Source organism: Anabrus simplex, chromosome 11 (assembly GCF_040414725.1).
Source record: "Anabrus simplex isolate iqAnaSimp1 chromosome 11, ASM4041472v1, whole genome shotgun sequence".
NCBI lineage: Eukaryota > Metazoa > Arthropoda > Insecta > Orthoptera > Tettigoniidae > Anabrus > Anabrus simplex.
The window spans coordinates 129805918-129829766 of NC_090275.1; the positions used below are offsets into that span (position 1 = coordinate 129805918).

Sequence of the window (23849 nt, forward strand, 5' to 3'; positions counted from 1 at the left end):
TGGAGGAGGAATGGTACAAGGACAGGATGAGATGGAGGAGGCTCATGTACCACACCCGGGAAACTGGAGATGGTTTAGGATGATGATGATGATGATGATGATGATGATGATGATGATATCACTGATGTCTTAAAACCCATTTATCTCAAAACTGTTTTTGGACTTAGTAACTTCTGCCAGAATGCCGCTGATATACAGTATTGTCTGTAGTACAAGACAAAAACGTTAATACAGAGGGGTCCACTCTTTGTTAGTTAATATCTTCAGAACAAAATGGAATATCATTGCAATTCTTGTACGGTAGTGTTGTCCATTGTTTTCTCAACAGATGATAAAGGTCACATGAATGGCACGACAATCTTGGCGCACGTTTTCCAGCAGATGACAGTGCAGCAATGAATGAAGTAAGATTGTCGTTTGAGCAATGCAAGGCCGCATTGAAGTGGTACTGGAAGCACAAAAACAGAGGTATAACGGCAATGGTGTAATGTGTATGGAACTCTGCCACCAACAAGTATATCAATTTATCGACTGAAGCCAGCTACACTGAACGAGCTACGAGAAACCATTGAGGCGTCCTGCGCAGCTATCACACCAGCAACACTGATAGCCGCAGTTCAGTGGCATCGACGTTGTTGGTCTGCTGATGGGGGTCACTTTGAACACACAAAATAACCTTCCCCGCGTGCAAGAATTGTAACGGTATGTCATTCTATTTATTACATGTAACCAATCTCATGATTAGATCCGTATTGAATTTGCTATAATATACTTACAATATTGTGATTTTTTATATCCCACCTTTTCAATACAATTGGTTTTATGTTGTTAGATCATAAGGCTACAACACTGTTTTAAGCATATTATGTCATTCTGTTCCATTAATATTGACTATCAAAGAGTGTCTACATTTTTCTGGACCCCTCAGTATGTTCATGTGGCATGCCATCCCTGCTCTAGGAGATATAAGCATTTTCTTCTCCTTTGATATCCAGACACTGTCTTGCTTAGAAGAAGCAGACCAACAAGCACTGGAATAACATGATAGTACCTTTCAAGCAAGGAAAAGTGTCTTCAACCTTAATTCCATTGGATTTGTCTGTTGCAAAAAGCACAGCTGAAAAGGAAAATTAATTAGATTTACAAGTAGCTTGTTACATGTATGTTAATAATGCATTTCGCACTTTGGAGCACCCTCTATTTCTTCAGCTAATGCAACAACTACATCCCAGTAATTGGAGGTTCTTTCCTAGACAAGGTTTACAACGAAGGAAAAAATGCTAGAGTTCTTCAGTGTTAAACAATGAAGTTGTTTGTGTAGGAATTGGTGTATGGTCAAATGTGATGAGTGTCAGTGGACTTAACCACAACATGGGGTACTTATTTGGTAGATACTGGGGAAATATCAGAAAATCCACCATAGAGAGGCCTCACGTACATCAAGAAATGTGAAACAGAGCAGAAACGTTATGTGTGTTCACTGATAATGCAGCTATTGTCTCACAGCTGAAACACTTGCTTGAAAACAGGGAAGATATCAACATAACCTATGGCTGTTTGGCACATCTTTTGAATCTCTTAGCTAATGAATGTCCATTCGAGCACTGAAATGCCTGGAGAAATGAAGGGTTCAACTCATCACCTCGTAGCCTCACTGAAATCTTTGATCCTACCACAAGACTAGCTTGTTTCAATCTGACTCGGACAGTCTGGTCAAGACTGAATGGCTTAAACTGGCACAGTGAGGTTGGATACTCTCCTTGATGTGACTGTGGTTCTGAAATACATCGAGCATATAGTGAAAGAGTGCCTTCTACACTCAAATCCTGGTTCCTTAGATGTAGCTATACTGCTTTTCACGAGACTTTAATCCTGATGGTAAACAAAGAGGTGGAGCACATTACCTTTGCACATGGACATAGACGTAGTTGATTGGATGTCAGCTAGGAATGAAATTATGCACATTCCTAGCCAATTACAATCTGATATAAGTATAACACATACCTGAAGTTTTCCACTTAAAAAGGCAACTATACACCTTGACATTAACGTGTCAAAAACTGTTTTACTCGACCCTGAAACTTCACATACACGAGGGAGCAGTGGCGTATACTGAGGGCTACCAAGGCTATCAGTGAAGCCCAAACCTCAAATGCGAGCGATGGAAATCTAAAGCACATTATATTGTAAGCATCTGACACATTGTTCCATTTGCAAAACTTGAAAGCAATGAGAAAACACGTCGCATGTATTTCTGAGAACAAGGCTTCGGAGACTGATACTGCAGCCCAGACTCTCGCCCCTTCCCATCGCCTCTCCTCACGCGGCTTGCTGCTGTCTGCCTACAGGCGCGGGGACCGGCGGAGGATAGCTGTGCTAGGCTTTGGTCCGTCAGATCGCCGCTGCTGTCATCCATGCGTTACTTCCTCACCACATCCTTCTGCCTTAATATATAGATAACGGAATGCTGGTATTTCACTCCCGTTTACTTCTACATCCTTGTAGGAAGACACTGCAGGGCTGCTGTTATAGGAGTAACTAGCTGATGTACCCGTGCTTCGCTACGGGATTCTCAGAAAGACTGACTTTGTGGTTTTCCTAACTGAAATCAACATAGGTCATTACAAAAACGTGAGTATGAATGTAGCGATTAAAAGCAATGCTATCATATAAAATACTCGATCAAATAGAAAGCCGCACGTTTTATTACTTTTAACGAACAGTGCTGCGGTTAGACTGCGGTGCCAATCTAATAGTCCAAAGTTCCAGAGCTGGGATGACCAGGCCGCAGATTGCCATGAACACTCATCTGTCATTATTCTGCTAAATATGCACACTGTTCATTCCAATCAGTGCCTCAAAAGAGGGGTTGAATAGCCCGAATGCTATGATGATCCAGTGTGTTACGTACCAGTAGTATCAGAAAATTTATAAACCAGGGGAATGGCATGCTAAAGAAGGAAGTTATCTAACTCCCCAGCTACTTCAAATCAATATTCAGGCAGGCTGTTACACTCTGTACGACTGGGCGAGTTGACCGTGTAGTTAGCGGTGCACAGCTGTGAGCTTGCATCCGAGAGATAGTGGATTCGAACCCCATTGTCGGCAGCGCTGAAGATGGTATTCCGTGGTTTCCCACTTTCACACCAGTCAAATGCTGGGCCTGTACCTTAATTAAGGCCTAAGGCACTCCTAGCCCTTTCCTATCCCATTGTCACCATAAAACCTATGTCGGTGCGACGTAAATCAAATAAAAAATACTCTGTACGCAGCAGTAATCCTATGTACCGGAGATGAGGGGCAACAGAAGCCACAAAGCACATCACGACAAACTATGGTCAATGTAATGCTATTGTTGATCAGTTATGAGATTTCTATATTGTAGGCCTTCACATTTAGTTTTCTTTCGACTCTGTGATTTGTAAACTGTAGTTTTTTATTCTCCGACTTTACATACCGATTTTCATTAAATACTGTTTACCCATTTCCTCATTACTCGGCGCTGATATGGACTTAGTAACAAAAATCCAAATTCATGAATATCTTTGTGATCATAGCCAGTACGGTAACAATGTATAAGACATGAATAATAGGAAATTTAATACTATATAATCTTAGTTATGTAGCATTCATCGATTACACCTCTAATAAGAAATATATGAGAATTAAATTTTAGGCCTTCCCCTAAACTACCATTTCACTCAGCGTGAATAATTTACAGCCTAGACTATGGCGACTTATTTCCTGACTTTGCATACCGATTTTCATCAAGATAGGACTACTAATAACAACAATATTTGAGAATTAAATTTTAGGCCTTCCCCTAAACTACGATTTTTCGCAGCGTGAATACAATTATTGATAGCCGAAATTGTAGAAACTTATTCCCCAACTTTGCATACCCATTTTCTTTAAAATACGACCACTAATAATATAAATAGTTGAGAATTCAATTTTAGGCCTTCCCCTAAACTACCATTTCACTCAGCGTGAGTAAAATGATTTATAGCCTGAATTGTAGAGGCTCATCCCCCAACTTCACATACGGTACCGATTTTCATTAGACCACTAATAACATAAATAGTTGAGAATTCAATTTTAGGCCTTCCCCTAAACTACCATTTCACTCAGCGTGAGTAAAATGATTTATAGCCTAGATTGTAGAGGCTCATCCCCCGACTTCACATACCGATTTTCATTAAATTATCTTCAACCGTTTTCTCGTGATGCGTGTACATACATACAGACAGACAGAAATTACGGAAATGTAAAAAGTGCATTTTCTTGTTACTATGGACATGACCGATACAGAAATACCATTATTTTCAAATTCTGAGCAATGTACAGACAAAACTCTTATTTTATAGATATAGTTTTCTTTTAATTGGTAGATCTGCTAAAATGAAACGCAATCTTTCAGGTTTAGTGTTCTCTTTTGTTGGTTGGGATCGAAGCCATTATCATGGGTCGGACACCACCACTGATCTTCCGAGGAAGATAATCAACCACTGAACGATGGGTACGACCGTTGTAAATTTCAACATTTCAACATTGTTATTTAACGATTATGATGATAATAATAATAATAATAATAATAATAATAATGGTGCATGGCATCAACATAGGCTTGGTGGTGACCTAATAAGGATAAAATGAGTGGCGAAGACGTCATAAACACCCAGTTCCCTAGTCAGGGGAATTAACACTATGAGGGGGTTGATTCTGAAAATTGAACCGCGGCCGTTGGACCAAAGAAAAGCATTCTATCCATTTAGCCTCAAAGCTGGACTTCAATTTGCTAAACCTTAGGCTACCAACTCGATTGATCAGGTGTTGAGTATTGACGGTGGCAGAGGCCAGGGCAGTAGCTTGTGAAGCAGCCTTGACAACACAGCAGGCAACTCCGTTGGCTGTTGGCTACAGCTCAAAATACCTAAGGCTTGATGTTCCCTAAACCAACTATCGAAAAGTTGTAGCCCACGTCTTGATACCAGCATACGCCACTGCGAGGGAGTCTCATAATATTAAAAATCTGCTATCATAATTTATAACTTTTCTTTTCCGTGTTGACGTTTGACTTATAATAGGAATCAGTCGAGGGATGTTCCACCATTCAACACGCTATATAATGAAGATGATTCCAAATGAATCGAAACCTGTCTTCATTTAATAAATGTTACACATTATATAAAGTGGAACATCCCTTGACTGATTCCTATTATATAAACCTGCTATCATATGGGAACAATTACGAGGACAATGTTGGTGACGATTACGAGGAAGTACAACTGGGCAACAACCTCCTATAATATTAACCAGATGGAAAACAGAAGAGGTCCGACACATCTAAGAGTACCTCCATAGGCTACAGACCAAATTCCACCACGGTTAGAAGAGAACAAGAACTGACCAAGGGAAATCAGACAAGGAAGATGAAAGTCAGAAGTCCAACAAGTGGAAACAATGCCAGACTCAGTCAGGGGACCCGTACCCTGGGACGTATTCTAACACTCCCAGCCACAAGAAAAGCGTAATTTTTATGCACCTCCTCTTCTCGACTCCTCTATGCACGGTTAAGTCTTACACAACACTCACCATAATTGAATTATGAAATTTTTAAGGAAGTTCACTGCACTGCTGACAATGGATTATAATGAACAAAAAAAAAACAATAATCCAATCATACAATTTGAAACAGACTGAGCAGCCATAAGAAGCTGACTGTGAGGTGAATATGATGAAACAAGAAAATACTTTAAAAAGAAAAAAGCTTTGAAGAAATTCTCTATCAATGGTTTGATGATCAGTAGCCACTGAAGCAGGCCTATTCCAAAGACATTAAGAAATGTTTGTTCAATCTCTCAACAATTAAGCCAGGATGCGGTCCTTCCCACATTGAAAAGTAGGCCTATCATACAAACTCTGCAGAGTCATTTATATTGTTTATTAAGAATAACTACATGTGCATATAGAAAACTTCAATTTGTCCAACAATTCAACATTTTCTTCCTGTTAATTAAAAATAATTTTAATTATAAATGGCTTATTCTTTGCATTACAGTAATCTGCAATGGCAGAAAGGAATTTACATAAATAAAATAAATAACGATAATTTCAAGTCGCTATAAGAGCTGGATACAAGTAGAAAATGGTGCGTTCAAAGGGGCCGATTTCCAGTCAGAAACAGAACAGTTCCTTTAAGAGTAAAACAGACAAGTTTCAAATCAAACCTTCTGCCAACTTACAGCTTGCAGAGTTGTGTATGGCTTGAATATCAGCAATGTAGAAGACAAGATGAGACAAAATCAGGAATTATTTAATCAGAAATCAAGTACAGGAATAAAAGAGAAAACTAGAAAACTCAACAGCTTCATTGTTGTAGAGTAACAAGACACACAGTTGATCCAACAGGACAAATATATAAATGTTGCTGAAAACTAAAAGGCAGGAAAAAATAAGTAAAAACTATACAATTATATAATTTAGCAATAATAAGAACAACAACAAACTCTGAAAAAATTATACATGTAGTAGTATTCATAACAGAACTTATGCTTTTCCTCTTGCTAATGTTGATCTTTTATTGTTCATACTATTACTTTTGCCTGATTTTCTTACCTAATATAGTAGGCCTATGCCTATTTGTTTCAAAGTTGAAAAACATCTCTCTCAGGATAGTATCAACAATTCTAAGTAGTTCCCGTATCAGTACAGTGACCAAATGTTCTGCTTTTTGCAGGATATTCCATTTTACTAACCCACTATCGTGCAGTCCATGTCAAGTATCGAATAACTCAAAAATATCCTGCTTTTTAATATCATCCTGCAAAATATAATTTTAATTTCTGTACTATCTATGCAATTTAATAAATATGTCAAAACCATGAGTTACTTTCTATTTTTCCTATTCTCTATGCCCCAGATGAAATATGAAACATTTCCTGTTCTGGTTTCCATTAAAATCACTTATTCTTCATGCATTTCAGTATGCCTGTGAGGTCTACTTTGAGTACATTGAACAAAAAAGGGCTCATGGGATCACCCTCTAGGACCCCATTAGTTTGTTTGAAGGTATGCGACGTGTCCAACACAAAGTTGACTGCCAAGATGTTTCCTAATGATCTGACTAGTGGATGTGTTTTCCTAATCATATCTTGTATCTTCAGTATCAGAATTTCTCGGCAGAGCAGGTCAAAAGCCTCCTTATAATCTATTTCTCCATTGGATGTCTACTTCTTCCAGTAAGTATACAACTGCCTGTATTGTGCTCCTTCGACGTACAAAGCCAAACTAGCATTTAGGTATGGTTGTTATTTTCCTGCCATCTACACAGCAGTTCACAAAGTACCTGGAGAGAAGAGAAAGAGAACTAGACTTATACGCTTCAAGTGAACGACCGAAAGAAACTGTGGCACAAAATGTAAGGATGGGATGTTACCACCTAATCAATACACATCTCACCCTTACATTTTGTGAATTGAAGATCCATCCATATGGATAAAATATTAGGCTAATACCATATGAAAGAAACCAGATGAAGGAAAATCAAGAACTAAGACACACAGTGATGTGATTTGCTATTCACAGATTCCACCACAAGATATGCGAGGACAAATTGAATCACAGTCCCAGCGTTAGCTGTGTGTGTGTAAGCGAGTTGTGCAACCAAAGATGTGACCGGTACCACCTAGCAGTGTGCCACAAAGAAGTCATGACAAACAGAGTACGGTATAGCAAGAACTAAACTATACTAATAGGCCCTACCCATTCGAATGACCATTTCATCTTTAATAAAATTATTAAAATTTGCAAGCTACTTCAGAGAAGAGTAAATCTGATGTGACCTGAAAGCAATCGTAACTATGTCAAAATTTAAAGGCAACTATGTTCTCAATCCTGATTTATTGTACAAGATAAATCAACAAATGACATAGGCCTACAGCATAAAAAAATATCCAGCTATATTTTCAGTTACTAATGGCTGAAAAAGTGAAATATCCACAACTTCCTTCTTAAGCAGTGACAGTTGTTGAGCAGTAGGCTAGATCCAAGTCAGAAATATGAAGTAGTTCACAGACTGTCACACTGTAAGTTTTCTTAATATTCACTGAATGAAAATTATGTGCATCAATAATATATATGAATAAATTTACCTCCTTCATAACGTAATTACATTATATCGTATTATTAATAGCTAAGCCTATGTTATTACTTTTGTTACATACCATATTTGTAAATATGCCCTGTTATTGGTTTATAAATGTAGTTCAGGTATTATGGAACATAATTAACAATAACACAAATGACAAAAATCTAACTTTGCACTTCACCCAACCACTTTGTCTCAAATTCAGGTCAGCCTACATATCACAGAAAATATTTTCCTCTCTAGCTTGTTTACAAGTAGACATTGTAATATTCACACAGCCTTCCTATACATTCTTGCTGTATAGTATAATACCTAGATTTACTGTGTCCTATTTAGAGAGGGGCGTTACATCCATCACACTATAGGCATACCGGTAATTTTATATGAGGCGATACGTTAACTCTACTTTTATTGTGAACACCTAAAACATTTTGTAATGAGATGCCACTGCTTTTTAAAATTAGTAATGATTCAATATCATCTGTTTAGATGAACAGAATAGAACACAAACTAACCTAGTCGACGTGAGGGTGGCGAGTACCTACTGATTGTAGGAACAAAAATGTGTGATGATAATCTAATCAGTAAAACTCCCCATTCACCAGCAAAAAGTATAGTACATGGTATTCATTACTGACCGTGTTATCAAGAAATATTGTTTAAAAATAGTTTGCGCTATTCTCTTAACATTATTAAACAAGATATCCCATTCCCTACGTAAGGTTTCAGTTCATCAGAAGCAAAATCTCACACAAGTCAATTTGTTTACGAAATTTGAAACTTTTTTGATCAAACTAAGTGACAAACCATTTCCAAACATGGAAGGAGCAAAATGCCTTTCTTAGAAACAAGAAGATTGCATACTAATTTAATCACACAGTACAGAATTTTAAAACAACCTCATGAACAGTAAAATACATTCACAACTGTTCATAACCTCAAACCGTGGCCCCACAGTTCTACAACAGATGTAAACAAAATTGTGCAATTTACCGCCATACGATGCCGAGAGTTCCGACGAAATATCGTTCTCACAAAATCCTGATCAGACATGTGATAAATTATCTCTTCAACGAGACCTGGCTCAGACATACCCGGTAACAAATTCTAAATGCATAAAACTTGCTATGACGCAATACGGTACCATATCTTCTTTGACGCGACCGACAACGAATTCCGCAGTGTGAAACAGAACTACCGTACTGATAATGGCAAGATATGAAATAGAACTTCAAGATTTATGAAAGATTACAGTCACACAATTCATAAATATCAGCTTACAAGGCATATGTGATCAAATGAATGTCAAAATGTGTGAATAAGTACCTATATTCAAACATTCTAGGCAACTAGGTATTTCAAAACCATTCACAACAGGCAACCTACCGTAACAATCCAATTCACTAGTGAAAGATGATTTCCAAGTTCGAACAGTTAATACAGTTATAGACATTGGACATTACTGTGCATTACTGCACTTGGATGAACCAAAGATGAACGTTGCACCCATAATCACAGATCACGTGATATGGTATGAAACTATGGAATAAGGCGCGGGAATTCCCCACACTGGAATTCCTGGAAGAGAAAACAAAACCCGAGAAACTGTTCCTAACATACAGGATGGGCAAAATAAAAGTGGCCCGGAAAATATTTACAATAGGACTGACGCGAGATTGACATTAAACCGTTGTTAACGAACATTAAACTCATCGAAAAGCTGACACATGAGCAGAGAAATTATTATTTCTCCAAGCCGAGAATAAAAGCAGTTCAGTTGTGGGGGGGTCGACCCCTTACGGGTGGCTGGTTTACTTGTTTGTGTCTGCTGAGGTCTTATCTGTTGTGCCTGTCTCGTGTTAGTGTTTGGTGGTGGCATGATCGAGCTGTATGAGGTGTCGGTGGAGCTTTCGGCTCGGGTATTCGGATTCCGACTCCCGCCCTGTTGGGCCTTGCGGCTCATAGGCTTGGTGTCTTTTCCTTTCTCCTCGCCTTTTCTCCTTCTCCCACTCTTGGCCTCCCTAAAACCGTCATCCTGGTTTCCCGGCAGGGTGGCTGGGTCCAAGGTTTCGGTCACCCCGCGCTCGCTCGGCTCCTCTCCCTCCGTGCCTTCAGAGTCGGCATCCTGGGATGTACTTGATACATCTATCACCAGTCTTGCCTCATCTTGGTCGGAGTCCGATTCGCCGGCTTGCCCGGGGGGGGGGGGGTTGAACTTTACGTGGCGCCTTCCGCCGAGCCCGTCTTTTCTTGCCCTCTTTCCTTCCCTTGGGCGCCGCCTCTTCGCTCGGGTAGGCGGAACTGGGTCCCGCTTTCCCGGCGTCCAGCTGGCTTGCCACTAGGTTGGGTTTGAGGGCAAGGTTTGTGTTGGGGGGAGAAGTAGTCTCCTGTTTGTGTTCAGGTATCTCCCCAGTCACTTTCCCAAGTGCGAGTTCCGGCACTTCAGGGTCGAACCCCGGTTCCCGTTCACTCGCACATAACGTCAGGCTGCATGGTTCGCTTTCCCCGCGCTGCGCGCTCCTTTCTCGGGGCTCAGCTCGAGTAGAGCCAGCCGGCCGAGTGGGCAGCAGCTGCACAGGTATGTGCTTGCCACCGGCTACTGACGGGGTGGCTATGGGGGTTGTCCTGGTAGTGGTGGTGGTTGTTGTGTTCGTGGTGGTGGTGAGCGCAAAGTACTGCATGGCGCACTCCGTTACGTGAGTTTCGTGCGCCAGGTTTACTTGCACAGAATCAGGGGTGACTGTTCTGTGCTCCTCTGGTGCATTTCGCTCACTGCTCACGGGGGGCACGCTGTGTTGGGTAGCCACCGGTCCCCGCTCGGCCGGGTCCTTGGCCGTAGCGGGGGCCGTTAGCTCTGAGCTGCGCGCTAGTGGTCGCCCATCCAAGTACTGACCAAGGCCCATGTTGCTTAACTGCGATGGGATTTTCATCGAAGTGTTCAGCATAGCATGGCCGTTGGCCGCCTGGGCTGGGCTCCTGGTAGACGTGTTATGGGTTAGGCCCATAAAGATAGGACTGGTCAGTCCATGTCTACTGATGATGGTTGGCGGGGGGGTGCGCTGTAACGGCCGTGGAGTGAGTAGCTTGCCCACCCCTTACGGTCTACAGTAACAACATTAAACTCATCGAAATTGAGCTTCTCAAAAAGCTGACACATGAGCAGAGAAATTATTATTTCTCCAAGCCGAGAATAAACGCACATGAAGCGATCCGGCTACATATGTCCAGCTTCGAAAGCTACGAAATCGCTATGAAAGTGCTGAAAGGGCTTAATATCAAGTTTGTACAGATATTGCCCAACTCAGCAGTAAAGCGATTTGTAGTGAGAACGCCCAATAATACGTATGTGCCATATGATATCGGGTTTGCCATGAGAGCCCAAGGTATCCAAGCACTTTCTGTACACAGGATGCGAACAGGAAACAGGCCAGCCAAGGGCTGCCTCTACCTAGTTGCCGTGGCGGATACCCCGGGAGCGGACAGCCTGCGGAAAATGCGGATGCTGAAAAACATGCTGGTGACAGTCGAACCGTACCGCCCGCAAACCACTGGCCCACAATGTGGGGTGTGCCAGAGGCATGGGCACTCAGGGGCGACATGTCAGCTGGATCCCAGATGTCGCAGATGCGCCGCCTCCCACCTGTCCCGCGACTGCCCCCACGGCAATGACCCAGCGTACTCAAAGTGCGCCAACTGCGAGGGGAAACACGCGGCTAATTATAGAGAATGCCCCCGCCGCATGGACTACGAAGCCGCCTTTCAAGGCAAAGGGCCTAAGGGTAATAAGCGTGGCAACCCTAAAGCCCCAGCAGGCCCATCAGGCACAGACGCTTCACGTGGACAACAACAACAAATAGGCCCGTCAGGCAAAAAGGACCCATCAGGACCTACAGGCCATTCAGGCACCAAGGGCCGAAAGCAAGGCCCATCAGGCAAATTAGACCCTTCAGGTGGAGGCAAAGTAACCTTGCAACCCCCAAGGACGGAGGGTACACACAAAACCGGGCCCTCAGCCCAAGCACCCCTCACCTCCGTCCAAAGTAAGACCTCCGAAAATAAAAACAGGAAGAAGGCCCTACCCCAAAGACCCAACCTAAGGCAGGTCAAGTCCACGCACCCTCCCCCGGAGCAGCCTCAGGGCCCGCCCCAGAGCAGCTCCACCCCCCGCAAGGAACCTGCCGCTAATAAAACAGCATCCGACCCACCCCCCCAACCCCCAAACCCCACACAACAACAGTCACACCCATCTCACCACCTGCACATGTAACACTAACACAGGCTCAACAGCCAGAGGGAAACATGGCAGTAAAGGCGTTCAGGGAAAGGATAGAAGAAATCCTGAAAACCTTCTTTCCGAACCTGAACCTCACGGCAGCCATTACCACTGGGGTAATGATGGCCAACATGCTCCCATTTTCCTGGCTAAGGGATCTGGTTAATGCGATCGCTGACCTCCTGTCCCAAGATGCCTGAACAACACGGCGAAGACCACAATAATAATAATAACACGCAGGAGCTTCGAGTTCTAATATGGAACTGCCAAGGCGTCAGTTCCAGGAAATATGAGCTTGAAGCCTTCCTAGCCGCGAACACCATACACATAGCTCTCCTAACAGAAACCTTCCTCCCACCGGGGAAGAAGTTCACCATAAGAGGCTATAAAATACACCGAAGCGACAAGGCCAACAGAGTCGGAGGAGTGGCAGTTCTGGTAAGGAAGGACATTAAACATATGGAAATTGACTTACCAGAACTGGTCGAGCTGGAGGCATGCGGAATTGCCATGCCAGTGCGAGGAACACTCGTCAATGTAATATCGGCATACTCCAGACCTAAACACCTTAACACACAAGATATAGAATCGGTATTAAGGCAAAATAGAAACACGATCCTAGGAGGCGACCTAAATTCGAAACACGCCAGCTGGGGGTGCCTGAAACCTAACGCAGACGGCGAAAGGCTGTACAACCACATGCTATCCCAGGACTATGTGGTAACAGCCCCCAGCGAACCCACGTTCCTGGCACCAAACGAACAGGTCGACGATATATTGGACATCGCCCTACTGCGAAATATTCCTCAAAGACACACTATAAAGGTCATTAATGACCTAGGGTCGAGGCATCAACCAGTAATATTTACACTGGAAGCGAATCCGGAGGAATACGAGAATAACCCCAAGCGCCGACTAAACTATAAAGCAGCCAATTGGGGTAAATTTGAAAGAAAACTCGATTCACTCCTACAGGGGACTGAGGACATACAAATAGTAAACCCAGCCCAAACGGATGAGTCTCTTAAAACGCTAATAAATGCGATCCAGGCAGCCACAACTGCGAGCATCCCGGTACACAAACCTAGACAAAACACCAACATCGAAATACCGGCCCACATTAAAGATCTAATACGCCAGCGCAACAGACACAAGCGCAATTGGGCCCGACACCACCGCGATGAAGACCGGATACGCAAAAATGAACTCAGGGTCGAAATCGAAACCGAAATAATGGAGTATAGGTCTCGGATCTGGAATGACAAACTCAGTACGTTTGACACAAATACCAGACCGGTGTGGAACTTAGCAAGATATTTCACGCGAGAACCACACGTGATCCCAACAATTAAGGGACCTAACGGACCAGTATATGAAAATCAAGACAAAGCAGAGGTGATAGCCGACTCACTCGAAGAGGCCTTTAAGCCCAATGACGAACCGTCGGACCCCGCCTTCATTAGGCAAACAGAGGCCAAGGTAGCGGAATTCCTAACAAACGCACCCAAGCCCGAGGTTAAGAAGACTAATATCCACGAAATTAAGTGGATAATAGCTCACCTTAACCCGAAGAAAGCACCCGGCCCAGATGAGATTCAGAACATAATACTCAAAAAGCTAACCCCGAAAGCCCTCGCACTACTCACTAAAATATACAATGCAATGTTCCAATTGCAGTATTATCCCGAACAGTGGAAAAAGGCGAGAATCCTTGTATTCGGCAAACCAGGCAAGGACAAATCTAACCCCAATAATTACAGGCCCATCAGTCTCCTGGACGCCCTCAGCAAAGTATTTGAGAAAATACTGCTGAAAAGGCTCATAGCACATATCAAGGAAAGAGGAATCATTCGGAACGAACAATTCGGTTTCAGAAACGGCCACTCCGCCCCGCAACTGCTTACCCGGGTCCTAGAACAAGCGACCATCGGACTAAACAAGCGCAGAGACACAGGCGCAGTATTCCTTGATATCCAGAAGGCATTCGATAAAGTCTGGCACGAAGGCCTATTAGCGAAATTAATAGACCTCGAATTCCACCCAGGGTACATAAGATTAATTAAATCATACCTGGAAGGCCGAGAGTTCCAAGTAGATGTTCATAACACACTGTCAAGCACGCGACCAATTAGGGCGGGCGTAGCCCAGGGGTCACTAATAGGGCCAATCCTGTTCATTCTATTTACGAATGACATGCCGACAGCGGAACTTACTACCACGCACCTCTACGCGGATGACACTGCTATCACAGTACAACACTTTCAGCTAGCATGCGCCCGAAAGAGACTACAAGAAGCACTGCGAACTCTCGAGCCCTGGCTAACCAAATGGCGTATCAAGGTCAACGTTGACAAATGCCAAGCTGTGATGTTTACTAGGAAGAACAGACGCACACGCATGCCAGCCAATATAAAACCGCTCAAACTGTTCAATCGAGATATAGCATGGCACGACAAGGTCAAATATCTAGGAGTAGTCCTAGATAGAAAACTAACCATGCTATATCACGTCAAAGACATCCAGCGGAAAACAAACGCACGACTGGCACAGCTCTATCCGATACTGAATAAAAGATCCAGTATTAACAAGCGAGTAGCAACAAACATGTACAAGGCCCTAATTAGGCCGATAATAACGTACGCAGCTCCCGCCTGGGGCTACACTGCTATGACGAACCTGGATAAGCTGGAACTAATACAAAACAAATGCATTCGAGCAGCGGCTAGACTCCCGTATGACACACCAATTCGCCACCTACGCGCAATTGCGAAAGTCACCTCCATAAGGCAACACATACGTAAGCAAACACTCCGAATGTACAAGAAGTCATGGGGTAGTAAGGTCAACCCACTAGTCAGTGGAATAGGACGCTACGACGTCGACCTATACACCAAATACCCCACACCGAAACACATTCTGTTCAGGCACAGGGCCAGGAGGCCGGGGGCCCAAAACCGCCCTCGCTCCTAAACTGACACCAACGCAATAAACCGCACCACATGCACACACACCACAAAACTTGTATATATGTACATGCTTGTCTACTACCTACATCCTTGTCCTAGATTATGTTATTAATATGTTACAGATTTAGTCAAGCGAGGGAGGATTGAGAGAAGAAATACAACACGACGAAGGCAACACAGCCATGAAAGAGACGATCCAATCCAACCTCGCCCCCACCAGCGACAAAGGAGTGGACGAAACACCCACGCCTGCTAATACCACTAACTATTAATCTACTAATTGTAATTGTACTTGTTCTACAGGACACGAGAGCGGAAAAGCGGCCCGCACTCTACAGAAGAAAAGTAATAATGTATATATAATAGGATGTGTGTATATATGTGTATATATTTACAGAGACAAGTGTGTGACACCAACACCGCAAAGAAGGGACGTCATCAGGCGGGAAAGAAGATGCCCCTTACAACAAGTAAGGCTTGGCACTACTCCCCTTCTCCTTAAAAGGAGACTTGGCACCAGGGACTGCTGGCTGCTGGACCAAGGGACTAACCTGTGGCCCAAAGCCCAGACGCCAGCGGACCCGAGCCGCACCAGGCAGTGACAAGTAGGACTGATCCCCCATAATAATTGACAAAAGCTAGGTAAATGGTTATGATTGCATGACACATATTCCTAACTAACACAACCTCTGGTCTTTTTCCAGCCCACATCCTTGTATGTGCTATCAAAAGATGTCAGGTTTTACATGTAGGCTCTTTCTTCTTTCTGCCTATGTGGTTTTTCCCTGACCCTTCAATACCACACACCAATACCATATACCTAACACAATCTCGCCTGGTAACGTGTCCGACATGGAAACAGGCAGATACTCCTTGTATCACTTCCCACCTTCAATTACATCTCGTCCCCTTCCCCCTCAGGGTAAAAATCACCAGGAGGAGAGATCTGGCGATCGTTCTGGCCGTTCGATTGCACTGCCTCTGCTGATTATCCTCTCCTCACGCAACACTTCATGCAGACATGCACTCGTGACAAGTTTACCAAGACGGTACGTGCTGTTGCTCCGTCTTGCAGAAAATGTAAGTACAGTCGTTCATCATATCGATGGTAGGCCTACACAAGAAAAGTGACACAAGTCAAAATACCGGTACCGTACATCAGTTTTCAGGAGAGCCATTTAAAGATTGATCATACTTTTGAGAGCGAGTTTCTTTTCCCCTTTCGTAAAACTGGTTATTCCTATGATCGAGAAAGACTTAATATACCGGTAATATAAGGTTTGGGAAACCATGGATAGTTGAACATCAGTATTATTCAACACTTGTACATATCAATAAAATGTGCCCTTCTTCGACATATCTTGATACAATAGTAATCAAATGCATAAATAATTATTTTCCTAATATTTTGGAATTTTAATGTGCAGTATACCACAAACGTTTACAGTACAAACTAAAATAAGATGTAAATTGGTAATGTAGGAACACAACATAATACTGTAATAGGCCTAATGTTAATACAGAAAACATTTTTAAAGCCAGACTGACGTCAGCTGTCGTTTCCTACATAAACCATTATAGAGGAACTATAACAGCGTAGTTGAATAGGTACATAATTGCAGTAATCACCAAATCTTTAACTACTAACTATTATAATAACACGAATAAAGTTTAGGAATTACATTTTTCGACATCAAAGATCCTTGAGAGTATCACACACTTTTTCAAACATGGCGGGCAATAAGCAACTAGCTGTGTGTGGTTCGTGCATAAAATCAATTACTGCCGAGGACGACTACATCATCTGTGACGGTGTCACAGAAAACATCACAGAGCGTGTGTTAAATTAAATAAACGGGAATTCAAGACACTAATTAAGGGCAAATCAAAGAAGTGGTACTGCCGCAAGTGTGATAGTGTGAATGGCGATCTGGCCACAGGGTTGAGTGACCATAAGCTTGGGGATATGGAATCTGTAGTTAGGGACATCCACAAAAAGCTATGTAAACTAGAAGGAATCGAAGCTGAACAAGCGGAAATTAGAAAGTCGGTAACCTGAGAATCTCGACGATATTAAGCGTCAGCTGCACAAAATAACTCATGACTTTGAAAACGCTGTGACAGAAGTAGTGGCATTGAAGTCTAAGGTTGCTGTCCTCGGAAGGGAAAAGATAAGAGCAGATGAAGAAGTCTCTAAGCTTAGAGAAGAAAATCAAGACCTCCAACAGTACATCCGGAGGAACAACGTAGATTGCCTCAGCATGGTGACGAGAATCCAGTCGCAGTTGTGAAAGCACTTGGCAATGCGCTTGGTGTCGAACTGACCGACGGTGATATTGATGCGTGTCATCGTCTACCCCAAAAGAAGCAGGGACTCCCTCCTCCTCTCTTTGTAAAATTTTGTAGCCGGTTAAAAAAGTAAACTGCTCGCAGCAAGGAAGAATAAATCAACACTAAGCTCTAAAGATTTGGGTATCCAAGCAGCTAACCGAGCTGTATATATAAATGAACATCTGACATCGGGGAATAAATATCTTCACAAAATGGCCAGGGATCTAGGACAATATAGATATAAATATATTTGGACAAGGGACTGCAAAATCTACGTAAGAAGGACTGAAAACCATCGATCAGTGCGTATTAGGAGCATTGATGATATTAGAAAGTTGCAGAGCGAAGACACAAGTGTAACGGCACAGCCAAGATATCATACCAACACTCGTTAATGGCAGTACCTAAGCGTTACAACAAATATTCCATTTTTCCATTAGGCTGTTATGAAATTCAATACGATTCCATAAATAATTTTGTTTTACAGAATATCAGTTCATATCCAGTTGTTTCTCACTTAGACGGAAACAGCTCTACCGGTCCGACAAAATTTTACAGGGCGGTTAGAATATGACTATGAATGTTTGAAACTGCATACTTAGGTAATTCCTTTCACTAACCTGCTTGATGTAACGTCTCTTCTTGAATCTACTGGTGTCAGAGTTGTCCACTCACAGTTCTTATCAGTTGACTCACCATTGCCTTCATATTTCATTTTTGCCAGCTTCAAGATAACTCTTGTGCGCTGAGACGCCATTGCTCATACGAAGGTGGTTTGAAAAGTCCTGCAAAGTCCGAGAGATGGCACCGCCGGCGCGTATCGAGGTCATGTTTAGTTAGTAGCATCTCTTGAATGAACGCACACCAAGTTTCAGCCATGTCGGTCTATTTCTTTGTGTTTGGCATTCGTGTGAATCAAGGAAGTCGAGTGATTTTCAAGAAATGGACGAAAAATAATTTCGTATGGTGATTAAACATTACTTTACTTTAAACCTTAGTAGACTAAAGAGAAGCTTGATAAACATTATGGTGACTCTGCACCTTCGATTAGAGCAGTTTATAAGTGGTTTCAGAATTTAAGGACTGGCCATATCGGCACAAGTGACGCTGAACGTTCTGGACGGACTGAGGAGGTTACGAATCCAGAAATCATTGATCAAATCCATGATATGGTGATGAATGACAGAAGAGTTAAGGTGAGTGAGATTACTAGTGTTGTGGGCTTCTCAACTGAACGGGTACATAATATTTTGCATAAACATTAGGACATGAGAAAGCTATCCGCAAGATGGGTGCCGCGATTGCTCACGCTTGACCAAAAACGAAATCGTGTGAAGTGATGCAAGGATGGTTTGCTGCTGTTCCAGAAGGATCCGGAGGACTTTAAGCGTCGTTTCGTCACTGTGGATGAAACATGGATACATTACTATACTCCTGAGACCAAACAACAATCTAAAGTAGTAATATCACTGAACATAATACAAAGTCATAAACAACACTACTAATAGGATTGACATAATATATAATTCCTTTATTGACCAACTACCGCTTAATACACAAAGACAGAAAGCACAAAGTCATCGAACACAAAGAACTGGTAGCTTGCCATGGATATCTTCTGAACTGCTCAGCCTTATTAAGCGACGTGACATTTTACATGCGAAACTTAAAAATCCAACCCTAAAGAATAACATCAATCTCAATCAGGAATATCGCAGGTGTAGAAACAATGTAACAAATCTAAAAAGGAGCTTAAAAAACAAATATTACTCTGCAAAAATTTAGAATTCATAACAAGAACCCAAGGGAAACATGGAAAATAATCAATGAAATCATACATAAATAAAACAGCAAAAGGCGATAATTGTACATCTCTAGAAATAGACAACGAGATTATTACAGACAGTCAGGAAATATGTGAATCATTAAATTTATATTTTTCAAATATTGCTAATATTCAGCAATCCCTCCCCAGAGGGGTTCATAGTTACTTGAACTCATTTTACCTATATCCAATTGATGAAACAGAAGTAAGATCTATAATATCAAATCTAAAAAACAAGAGTAGCTGTGGGCAGGATGGCATAACTGCCAACTTTCTAAAAAAATTCATGATTCTTTAAGTGGGATGCTAACAGAGATCATTAATGAATCCTTGGCATCTGGTACATTACCTAGTGAGCTAAAAGTAGCTAAAGTAGTTCCTGTCTTCAAGGATGGGAGGAATCCTAGGAAATATAGGCCTATCTGCATTCTCTCCATAATCTCCAAAATATTAGAAACTATTGTTAAAAAGAGACTTCTCACTTTTTTAAACAAAAATAATTTCTTTTACAATGCACAATATTGCTTTCGTGAGAATTCTAACACTGAAATAGCAACTGTAGATCTCATAAATCTGCTGCAAGAGTCAATAGATTCTAATAATTTTGCTGGTGGTTTGTTTATAGATCTAAAGAATGCCTCTGATACAGTGGACCATGAAAGATTGTTGGCTAAATTAGAGAGAGCAGGAGTTCGTGGTGTTGCTTTGAAGTGGTTTGATAATTATCTGTCTGATAGAAAACAGTATGTAGTGCTGAATAACTGTAGGAGCTCAGCAATTAGGGTAACCCATGGCGTTTCACAGGGGTCGGTATTAGGGCCGATACTCTTTCTAGTCTACTTCAACGACATTGCAACTTGCCGTTTGAAAGGACGTATTACACTATATGCCGACGACAGAAACTTGTTCTATACTGGTTGCAATATAGACTCCATTGTTAAAGATATGCAGGAAGACCTCAATACTCTGTGCTTGTGGTTTCAAGCAAATAAATTAACAATTAATGTGCAAAAGACTAATTATATGATAAGGACAAAACAAGGTCAGAATGAAATCCCACACAGTAAAATATATATGCAGATTATCGAAATAAAACAAGTTAGTACTGTCAAATACAGTATCTTGGGTTGGTTATTGATAGGAACTTGAACTGGACAGACCATGTTGAATACATTACTAAAAAGATCACACCTGTTGCAGGAATTTTAAAGAAACTTAGTTATCTTATCCCACAACATCTTCTAAAACAGATCTCCTACTCTTTAATGCACAGTCATCTACAATATTTGAATGTAATCTGGATGCGCTGTAAGAAGTCTGACTTGAATGAGCTAATGGTAGTACAAAATAGAGCTGTTAGAAATATACTTAATCTTCCCTACTTAACACCAATAAAATATCTATACCTAAATGCTAAAATACCACCCCTAAGCATGAGTACAGAATTCAATACAGCTGTACTCATGTATAAAATAAAACATAAATTTATACACCACAACACTACATATACTCTGAATTCTGACAACCATCCATATAGTACTAGGCACGCAAATTACTTTGCCTTATACAATGTTCGCTCTTATAAATATGGTATAAACAGCTTGAAGTTCTCTGCGATCCAGTTATTTAATAACATCCCTGTGGAGGTAAAAACAGCACCAACTTTGGCAAAATTCAAACAAAAAGTCAAGCATTATTTTGGGAAAGGTACATTGCTCTTTAAATCAAAATATCAGTTGTCATTTAAGTCATTCTCCCAAACAATCTTGCAAACTGTCCGGAACTATTCTTGTACCTCTGCTACTTTTATATTATATAAATGTAAATACCCTACTCTGTAATCTGTTCTTGTACCTCAGCAACTCTGTGTTATGTATATGTACTGTAAATACTATGTTATCAATTCTTGTACGTCTGCAACTTTTATGTTATGTAATTGTAAATAATCTGAAATCTATTCTTGTACTTCTGCAACTCTTATGTTATGTAAATGAAAATACTCTGTAATCTATTCTTATACCTTTGCAACTTTCTTGTTATGTAAATGTAAATACAGTCAGAAATAATTCTCTGTAATCCTCATATTGATGATGTATATATTTTATATATTGTATGTGTTTATATGCTCAACCATTCACTAATAATCTTATATACACAAACTATATTTTGATGTGTAAGTGCCCGCCAGTATGTAATATCCTGTACAATTCCTATGTATGAGCCTGCAGGCTCGTTGAAATTAATTGAAATGAATGAATGAATGAATTAATTAATTAATTAATGAATGAAAAACAAGGCGTTACCAAGGGGGAATCTGCACCAAAAAAGGCGAAGACCGTTCCTTCGGCCGGAAAGGTTCTGGCAACTGTCTTTTAGGATTCGCAAGGGATAATCCTCATCGACTATCTGGAAAAGGGTAAAAATATTACAGGTGCATATTATTCATCGTTATTGGCCCGTTTGAAAACCGAGCTGCAAGAAAAACACCCGCGATTGGCCCACAAGGTAGTCCTTTTCCATCACGACAACACACCAGCACACACCTCAGCAGTTGTGGTCGCAGAATTAATGGAAATAGTATTCCAACTCGTTTCACATCCCCCTATTCTCTAGACGTGGCTCCGTCGGACTACTATTTCTTCCCCAATTTGAAGAATGGCTGGCAAGACAAAGCTTTTATTCAAACGAGGAGGTGATTGCAAACACTAATGGATATTTTGCAGACTTGGACAAATCCTATTATTCGGGAGGGATCAACAAACTAGAACATCGTTGGACGAAGTGTATAAGCCAAAAGGAGACTATATCGAAAAATAAAAAGGGTTACCCCAAACACGTAAGTAGTTTTTATTTTTGTCCGGACTTTTCAGACGCCCCTCTAATATCTGATGGCTTACTAGGAAACAAAATGAAAGAAAGCACGAGAAACTTGAAATATACATACCAACATCGCGGGATTTTATATTAAGAACTATGAGGAAATGTGTCACAAGTTCAAAGTTTACTGCGGAATTTTCCCATAGCAATGCTCTGTTTATATTGAAAAGTGACACAATCTATCTATCTATGCATATAAACTAAAAGTTTTGTCTGTACATTGCTCAGAATTTGAAAATAATGGTATTTCTGTTTCGGTCATGTGCATAGCAACAAGAAAATTCAATTTTTACTTTTCCGTAATTTCTGTCTGTCTGTCTGTCTGTCTGTCTGTCTGTCTGTCTGTCTGTCTGTCTGTCTGTCTGTCTGTATGTATGTACACGCATCACGTGAAAACGGCTCAAGAGAATTTAATGAAAATCGGTATGTGAAGTCGGGGGATGAGCCACTGCAATCTAGGCTATGAATAATTAATTCGCGCTAAGTGAATGGTATTTTAGGGGAAGGCCTAAAATTTAATTCTCAAATATTTATATTATTAGTGGTCTTATCGATAAATACTACATAACCAAAGCTATATAACTTAGAATTATATTTCCGACCATTTACGTCTTATAAATTTTTACCGTACCGGCTTTGATAACACAGATATTCATGAATTTGTATTTTTGTTGCCAAGTCCATATCAACGCCGAGCCACGAGAAAATGGGTAGACAGAATTTAATGAAAGTCGGTATATAGAGTCGGGGAATAAGAAACTACAGTCTAAGTTGTAAATCATTTCATTCACCTTGGATCAAATTGTAGTTCAGGCGAAGGCGCCTAAAATTTAATTGTTAAATACCTATGTTATTGGTCCTATCGAAAACTACTACATAACAAAAGTTATAGAGTCCAATATTTCCTACTATTTATGTTTTATTCAGTTTTACCCAGAGTCGGAAGAAAACTAAATGTTAAGGCCTACAATATTGAAAATGCATAACATTGATTAACAATAACATTACATTGACCATTGTTTATTGTGATGTTCTTGGTCTCTTATGCTGCCGCTCAACTCAGATAGGTGGGATTACTGCTGAGTATAACAGCCTGACCGAATATTGGCGGGAAATAGCTGGAGAGTTGCAAAACTTTCTTCTTTATCACGCCATTCCTCTGGTTCATACATTTTCTGATACTGTCGGTACGTAGCAGACTGGTTCATCATAGTATTCCTGCTATTCGATCCCTACTCTAACGCGCTGGTTTGAATGAGCAGTGTGCATACTTAAGGCAGAGGCTCACGTCGTAGCAGTAGTAGTAGTAGTAGTAGTATGACCTGGTCTAGAATTAGGCCTATTCCAAATTATAGCACCACAATTCACTAAATAAGTCAACATTCAACCCTGAAAAGAGCCGTTTCTTAAGAAAAGCTTCTTCATCTT

General features: G+C 41.2%; 1 protein-coding gene across 2 annotated transcripts in view; it reads right to left on the minus strand.

Moving 5' to 3' along the window:
- LOC136883550 (E3 ubiquitin-protein ligase SIAH1B) overlaps positions 1 to 9648 on the minus strand; it is a 146801-nt gene extending 137153 nt beyond the window's left edge. Inside the window, exon 1 of one of the 2 annotated variants that reach the window (XM_067155926.2) lies at positions 9536 to 9648. The gene's annotated coding sequence lies outside the window, so the exon portion shown is untranslated. Of the gene's footprint in view, positions 1 to 9142; positions 9281 to 9535 lie in introns of those variants that run through there. The other variant, XM_067155924.2, reaches the window with a different exon arrangement.
- Positions 9649 to 23849: the final 14201 nt, after the last annotated feature.